Genomic DNA, 7,765 nt, shown 5'->3' with positions numbered 1-7,765 from the left:
GATGCTTTGAGTTGGTTACTCCTTCAGTCTCGACGCCCCGATGCTGCCCAGGTGGTGTTGGAATTCATACTGACGTCCATCATGTCACAAGCCTGAGTGTCTGACCGCGGTTGCTGCTTCCATCAAAAGATGTGATGGAGCAGATTACGGGGAGTAGAATATCCCATATGGTCAGATTAAAACAGCGTCAACATCACCGCCATTTGGTTTCTACTGCCACTACAAGTCTGTGTGTCACTGCACGACGGAGATCTCCTTGTGTTTAGGGAGACCGCGTTAGGGTAACGACAGTCCACCGTGCAACAAAGAGGAGCTACAGTAAGAATCGACCAAACATCCCGAGCTCGTGTTGTTCTTTGTTTGTTTGGTTTTCTTCTCTTTTCTTTTTTTTGGTTCAGTTCATTCTCAAGGTTTTCTTCTTTTGCTGTTCCTGAGAGTTTTAGTCTTGCTGAGCAGTCCGAAGCAGACAGGCAGAGACAGAGAGAGAGACAGACAGACAGACAGACAGACAGAGAGATAGAGACAGAGACAGAGACAGACAGACAGACAGACAGAGAGAGAGAGACAGTGAGGGAGAGAGAGACAGAGAGAGAGAGACAGACAGACAGACAGACAGACAGAGAGACAGAGAGGGAGAGAGAGCGACAGAGAGAGAGAGACAGACAGAGAGAGAGACAGACAGAGAGGGAGACAGAGAGTGAGAGACAGAGAGAGAGAGACAGAGAGAGATGGGGACAGAGAGAGAGAGACAGTGAGAGAGAGAGAGACAGAGAGGGAGACAGAGACAGAGAGAGAGAGACAGAGAGAGAGAGAGAGACAGAGAGGGAGACAGAGACAGAGAGAGATGGGGACAGAGAGAGAGAGACAGTGAGAGAGAGACAGAGAGCGAGGAGACCGAGAGAGATAGAGACACAGAGAGAGAAGAGAAGTCTTTGTAATGCATGTCTGTCGCAGCTCCAAAGAGCCTCAGAAATGCTGAAGGTCTCTCTTTTGTTCCCTGTTTACAGAGACGCTTGTCGTGCTGCTGCGGCTGTGCAGCACTGCATTGTGGGAGCACGCAGCAGCGCCACGGCTCTACAATGGCCACACACGTAGGATGTAATATTTGTGGTCTTTTTTTTTTTGTAGGGACAAACCTCAGGGCCAAACTTCAGTTAGAAAATCAGTGCGGAGGCAGATATGGGAGGAGGGGATTTGGCTTGGCGATCAGAGAACGGGACGTTATTTCCACACTTCCTCCCCGTCTAACTCAGGACTCCTCCTGCCATGCGAGCTCCCCTCCGCCCACTCTGGAAAGTCATCCTGTCCCACTTAAAAGTAATACATTTAAAGTGTTTCAGATTTTAAAAAAAAAACAGGCCTGGCGCATCCGGGTGGCATAGCGGTCTATTCTGTTGCCTACCAACACGGGGATCGCCAGTTCGAATCCCCGTGTTACCTCCAGCTTGGTTGGGTGTCCCTTCAGACACAGTTGGCCGGGTGTGGGTATGTGTCCTGGTTACTGCACTAGCGCCTGTTCGGGGGGAGGGGGAACTGGGGGGAATAGCGTGATCCTCCCATGCGCTATGCCCCCCCCTGGTGAAACGCCTCACTGTCAGGTGAAAAGAAGCGGCTGGTGACTCCACGCGTATCGCAGGAGGCATGTGGTAGTCTGCAGCCCTCCCCGGATCGGCAGAAGAGGGGGTGGAGCAGCGACCGGGACGGCGCGGGAGAGTGGGGTAATTGGCCGGATACAGTTGGGAGGAAGGGGGGGGGGGGCAGGCCAATACGCTCTCACCGTGTAATTTCTCACTTCCAGCCACCTCCCTCTTGCACGTGACCATTCTCGGGTCACAGAAATGTTGGATGCGAGCGAAAAACTTCATTAATCTTTCAAGAGCCAATTCTCCTCCCTCGTTTTGGTAGGAGCGCGGGGTCGGCCCGGTGAGAAGTGACGGATGGTGTAAACTAAGCTCTCTTCCATGGAAAATAAAATTACAGATCGTGAATCTAAAACTTGACGCGGAGGCACTGTCAGACCCATCACTCATCTCCCTGAACTGGGTCAAGTCTATTTTTCATCCACCGGGCCATCAGTCTCATCTGTTGTAGCGGTTCAGTTGTGTTCACAGCTGGTTGTGACAACAGTCGGCCTGTCAGACACAAGGGCTCGCGACGTGGTTGATTCTGGCCCACTTTTTCAGGCTGCTTGCTGGGCTGCATGCTTGTATTTGCAGTCTGCTCCCTTAACCAGGGCCGGGCCTCTCGGATATTAGCATGAAGCCGCACCGCTGCTGATGCCCTGATAACATGCCGGGCGTATCTGTGTTCACGTTTTTGGGGTGGACAGGTGACCTAACGTCCGGCAAGGTCGTCCTCCGTCTCAAGAGCCCAGACTGAATTTCTGTATCGTCACACCTGTCGGGAGCGTCCTCGAGCAAGACGCACAATCTTACCTCCTCCAGAGGTGCCCGGTAAAGCCGGTAAATCAGCTCAGTGTTTGACTGACAGCTGTCACTCACATTAGGTCCTGCGCAGCTTATAGCAGCGTGTAAGCGGATAAACCAGGCCCTCCATCAGTGCAAGCGGGGTCCAGTGGATTTGACGGGGGGAGTTAAACTCTGACCCTCCCACACTGGTTTATTGTCATAACAGCAGATGGAAGTTAAATTACAGCCATCGTTTTTCCGAAAATAGTGTTTCATTCTGAGCGCAAAGAGGAGACACCCCTGCGAAGCCTGCAGAGAGAGCAGCGGCTGTCGGCTTTTAATCTTTTCTTTATTTTTGCTTTAGAGGTCAGATTAATGCATGCCACAGTACTGGACACTCTCAAATGCTCCCTTGCATGTGTGTGTGTGTGTGTGTGTGTGTGTGTGTGTGGTGTGTGTGTGTGTGTGTGCGCGCGCGGGCGCACAGCCCTTAGCTAAGGACCAAGAGAAAAGCTAAACTAGCGGAGGTATGTCAGCCTCTGTTTATCCAGCTATTAACTGAAGAGCCCCCTGGCTACCCTCCTCCTTATCTTGTCCCTCTCTCTCTCTCTCTCTCACTCCTAGCCACTCGCTCAGCCATCTCTGTGTGTGTGTGTGTCCTTGTTCTTCTGTCTCTGCCCTTTGTGGCGTGTCCCTTTCGTGACTGTAGTGATTTGTAAAGGCGCTCTCTGCAGGTTCACAAAGGCCAGTCTCTGAATTCATGGTCGGGAATGCAGGAGAAGTAGAATCAACCTTTTTGATTTGTGTAAAAGACTTTGCCCACCGCCTCCACCACGCCTCTTCAAATCTCTGTGAAATAATAAATACGCCGGTGTGTTGGATCTTAGGTAAACTATTTGCAAAATAACGTTCTAATAACATTTTTTAAAAATCAATTCTGAAACCATCACTGACATTAAGCCGCCTAGTGCAGTGTTTCCCCAACCCAGTCCTCAAGGACCCCCTATCCTGCAGATTTTCATTGTAACCCTGCATAGGTAGCCCTGCTTGTACTTACTCAACCAATCATCTCACAGCACTTAATTATGCAAGGTGTGCAGCATCTGACATAATTCATTGCTGATTGGTTGAATAACTACAAACGGGTACCTATTCAGGGTTGCAAAGAAAACTTGCAGGATAGGGGGTCCTTGAGGACTGGGTTGGGAAACACTGGCCTAGTGAATGTTGTTATCCAGGCAGCGTACATCTGTAGGAGGCAGTTCTTACATCATTGTGCCTTCAGAGGTGTAGGGAAGACCAACCACAAGGTGTCTCGGAAGAGCGTGTACAAAGTAAATTGTAAAAAAAGGAGGTAAAGACAGGAAAGAAACTGGACAGGAAGTAGCTAAAAAAAACAAATGAAAATGAAACCCGGTAAAAAGATGATGCCAAATTAGCTTACTCACCGCTGCTCTCTCTCTAGCCTCCAGCTCACGTCCATCCAGAATTCAACCCAAACACAGTCGTAGGAGTCAGACTTTATTCTCACAAGTTTTGTCGCTGAACACAATCCATCATGTAGAACATGATGGTCCTTTTTTGGGACTATCGCCGCGCAGCAGAGGAAACACTGCTGAGAGCTTGTGAAATGCACCATCAGAGAGATTAGGCTGAGTCTCCCCCCTCCACACACACACACACACACACACACACACAGGCAGTGGTTCACAACTGTGCTGCAAGACTTTGGTTTCAATCCCTCTGTGGTGGGACAGATGCCCGTCTATGAATCCAGATGGTACCAGGACAACCGGTCCCTGCAAACCTACTGCCGCTGTGGCTAACGAACCCCTCCGCTCTTTCAATTAGGCCACCGTTTGTAATTTTACATATTATTCTCGTTTCAGTTATCCGAAGCTCCCGAGAGTACCACGTCTACAGTGCCCTTACAGGCGTGGGGGAGGCGGGCGGGACCGTAACCCCGACAGCGCTTGTTTCTTGCTCTCCTCATTAAGCTGCACAAGGAGTGGAACCCCTAAACCTTGCAGCGTTAGTGCGCACAGATGTATGAGAGAGAGAGCGAGAGAGAGAGAGCGAGAGAGGGGGGGGGGGGTGGTAAAGAGTTATTGAAGACGTTGCTGTGTTTTGGAGGGTTTCGATGCGGTGATGACCAGGCGGAGCTGCCGTTCTCTTGTTAAACCATTTCCTAAACTTTCTCCCCAGAACTGCTCCAGCAGCTCTTCATTAAAAGCCTCGGCATTTTCTACTCTCCCCCTCCCCCCCCACTCCCCCCCAGCGGTCTCTCTCTCTCTCTTTTGTTGTTGAAAGATAAAGTTCCCCGTTTCGTCTGCAGTGCTTCCCTACTGTTCTCCAGCCGACTGCTCCATCCCGCTGCTTAATGGCCGGCGACAGCTTCTCCCCCGTGGCTGTGCTTTCCTCCCCAACACTCTGGATTCACCGGGCCCCTGCGAAGCGGGGGAGGCTGGCTGCGAGCGAGGCACCGATTAAGACTACCGAGCCAGCAGGAGTGGCTGCAAAATACAGTACCAGAAATACTGTAGTGCGGGAGAACCACACAGAGTACTGGAACGCCTGCATGCAAAACCATCTGAGGAGTCGGCAGACTCTCTCTCTCTCTCTCTCTCTCTCTCTCTCTCTCTCTCTCTCTCTCTCTCTCTCTCTCTCTCTCTCTCTCTCTCTCTCTCTCTCTTTCTCTCTCTCTCACACACAGAAACACAACTACAACGAACAAGTGCACAGGTGGCATGCACGACAAAGCATGTACACAAACGGATGCATGAACTCTCACCCCTACGCTGGCTTTCATCTCATGCACACTCGCATATTACTCCGGCTTCTCTTGCTCTTTCTCTCCCTCGCACACACGTACACACACTGCGGCCGCAGTCCACAGCACTCACCATCTGCCGCCACGCTCCGGTCTCTGAACAGTGGGAGGCGACACTTGTAGAGAATAAGTCTGCGTCTGTCTCCCCTGCCTCGCTCATCAACGGGGCAGAGGGTGTCGGTCGGGGCAGCAGAGACGCCTTTTTGAAACTAACTCTCAGCTCTCGGGTGCGCTGAGCGCGGGGGGCTGCGTTGCAGGCGGGAGCCCGGGTGGAGTGATCTCTCTCTCCAGCCTGAATGTCATCCTTCCCTCCGTCCACTGTACCTGCCTGGAACGGCTTCCCCGTCCCAGCTCTGTCTTCACGTCTGCCCTGTTAGGCTAGTCCATTCACTGCAATCCACCAGCGGCAGCAATGCCAGGCGGAGAGAGAGAGAGAGAGAGAGGGAGAGCGAGAGCAAGAGAGAGAGAGCGAGAGAGAGAACAAGTGAGCTCAATGTATTCACTGTGAGATGCCACATGCCGTGGAGCTCTGCTAATGCTGTGTGCTTGTGTGTGTGTGTGTGTGTGTTGGTACGGGTGTGCGTGGGTGTGTTAGAGTAGGGTGGATGTGTTTGTGAGCGTGGGTGTGTTCAGAGAGTACGTCTGTCCCCGTGTTTGTGTGCAATATGCATTAAGCTCAGTTTGACAGAAATAGTAACATCTTAGTTTGGTGCAGCTGTGGTCTAAGCGCTTACTGAATGAAAGAGAGAGAGAGAGAGAGCAAGAGCGAGGGAGCGAGAGAGAGATGCGAGAGAGAGATGCGAGAGCGAGACAGACAGAGAGAATGAGAGATGGAGAGAGAATGAGAGATAGAAAGGGAAAAGGGGGGAGAGTCTGCTGCCATCGCTCAGTGTCTCGCAGAATGAGGCTGACACTGGAATGGACTTGGTGCTGCCCTAAATTAATACACTCAAGGTCACTGGAGTGTGTGTGTTCTTGTACTTCCATCTTTGTGAGGACAAATTTGAGTTTTTTTAACCGTGAGATTAATGACATTTTTGCAAAGCGAGGGCATTTTGGGCAGTCCTCACTTCTTTAAGGGTCTATTTTAGGGTTAGGACTTGAGGGTTAAGGTTAGCATTAGGAGCGCTCCATGTTTTTGGGTAAGGGTTAAGATTAGACATGTTGGGCGAGGGAATCAATGTAGTCAATGAGGGGTCGCAAAGACAGAAGTATAATCTTGATTGTGGCGCGATGTTCTGCAAAGAAGAAGACAGGGGTGTGTGTTTTTATTAAGAGTGCAGACTGCAGCAGAAAGAGGTGTGCTGACATCCTGCTGGCGATAAGAATCGCGTTGTGAGGGAGGAGAGGGACGCTGCCCTTGGATCACACCTGCTGTCTCACGGGCCACCCTGCCAATAACAAGGGAGCGGAGATGTGCCGTCAGGGCAGGCAGGGCAGGCAGGGTAGGCAGGGTAGGCAGCAGGGTAGGCGCTACCTGTCCGATGCTATTAGCAAAAAGGAAAGTATTTTTTGATTTTAGATACCTTACTATAGGTTTGAATGTTTCAGCATTTGGTGCTTTTCATAGCCTAATAAAAACGACTCAACATCAGTATCCTCTGGCCAGGCAGAGGCTGCAGTAGCCAGCCAGCCTTGTGTTGTAGGCTAGCCTCGCCCGTGGGAGGCACAGAGCAGGCACAGCCCCGCTCAGCCTTTGCATGATGTGTGTTCGTGCATGTGAAGTCAGTTCCCACATAGCTTAATACAATTTACAATTTCATTTAGCAGGCACGGCCCTGTGATGGCCTGGCGGCCTGTCCAGGGTCTCTCCCCGCCTGCTGCCCAATTACTGCTGGGATAGGCTCCCGCCTCCCCGCGACCCTGAAAGCAGGATAAGCGGTTCGGATAATGGATGGATGGATTTAGCAGGCACTTTTTTTGGGGGGATTTTTTTCCCCCTTTTTCTCCCATATTGTATCCAGCCAATTACCCCACTCTTCCGAGCTGTCCCGGTCACTGCTCCACCCCCTCTGCTGATCCGGGGAGGGCTGCACACTACCACGTATCTCCTCCGATACATGTGGAGTCGCCAGCCGCTTCTTTTCAACTGACAGTGAGGAGTTTCACCAGGGGGATGTAGCATGTGGGAGGTTCCCCCCAGTTCCCCCTCCCTCTTGAGCAGGCTCCCTGACCGACCAGAGGAGGTGCTAGTGCAGCGACCAGGACACATACTCACATCCGGCTTCCCTTCCAGCAGACACGGCCAATTGTGTCTGTAGAGACGCCCGACCAAGCCAGAGGTAACACGGATTCGAACCGGAGATCCCTGTGTTGGTTGGCAATGGAATAGACCACTACACTACCCAGACGCCCATTTAGCAAGCACTTTTATCCAAAGCGACGTACATCTGAGAGTTAACACAACACAAGCAAGGATCTAGTCAGGAGGCGACAACGCAAGTAACTGTCAAAAAAACTAGGTTCAAGTCCGATAGGACGTAGTTGTCAACAGGCAGTGCACAAAGGCAGAGGTACGTAGAAGCAA

At 51.5% G+C, this 7,765-nt stretch overlaps 1 protein-coding gene across 1 annotated transcript in view; it reads left to right on the top strand.

Moving 5' to 3' along the window:
• Positions 1-7,765, top strand: part of LOC130114462 (voltage-dependent calcium channel subunit alpha-2/delta-4-like) — a 113,865-nt gene that overhangs the window by 70,423 nt on the left and 35,677 nt on the right. The window lies entirely within an intron of this gene.

Source organism: Lampris incognitus, chromosome 6 (assembly GCF_029633865.1).
Source record: "Lampris incognitus isolate fLamInc1 chromosome 6, fLamInc1.hap2, whole genome shotgun sequence".
In the NCBI taxonomy this organism is placed as follows: Eukaryota; Metazoa; Chordata; class Actinopteri; order Lampriformes; family Lampridae; genus Lampris; species Lampris incognitus.
Note: the sequence above shows the minus strand (reverse complement) of the source record. Positions and strands in the feature narration are given on the sequence as shown.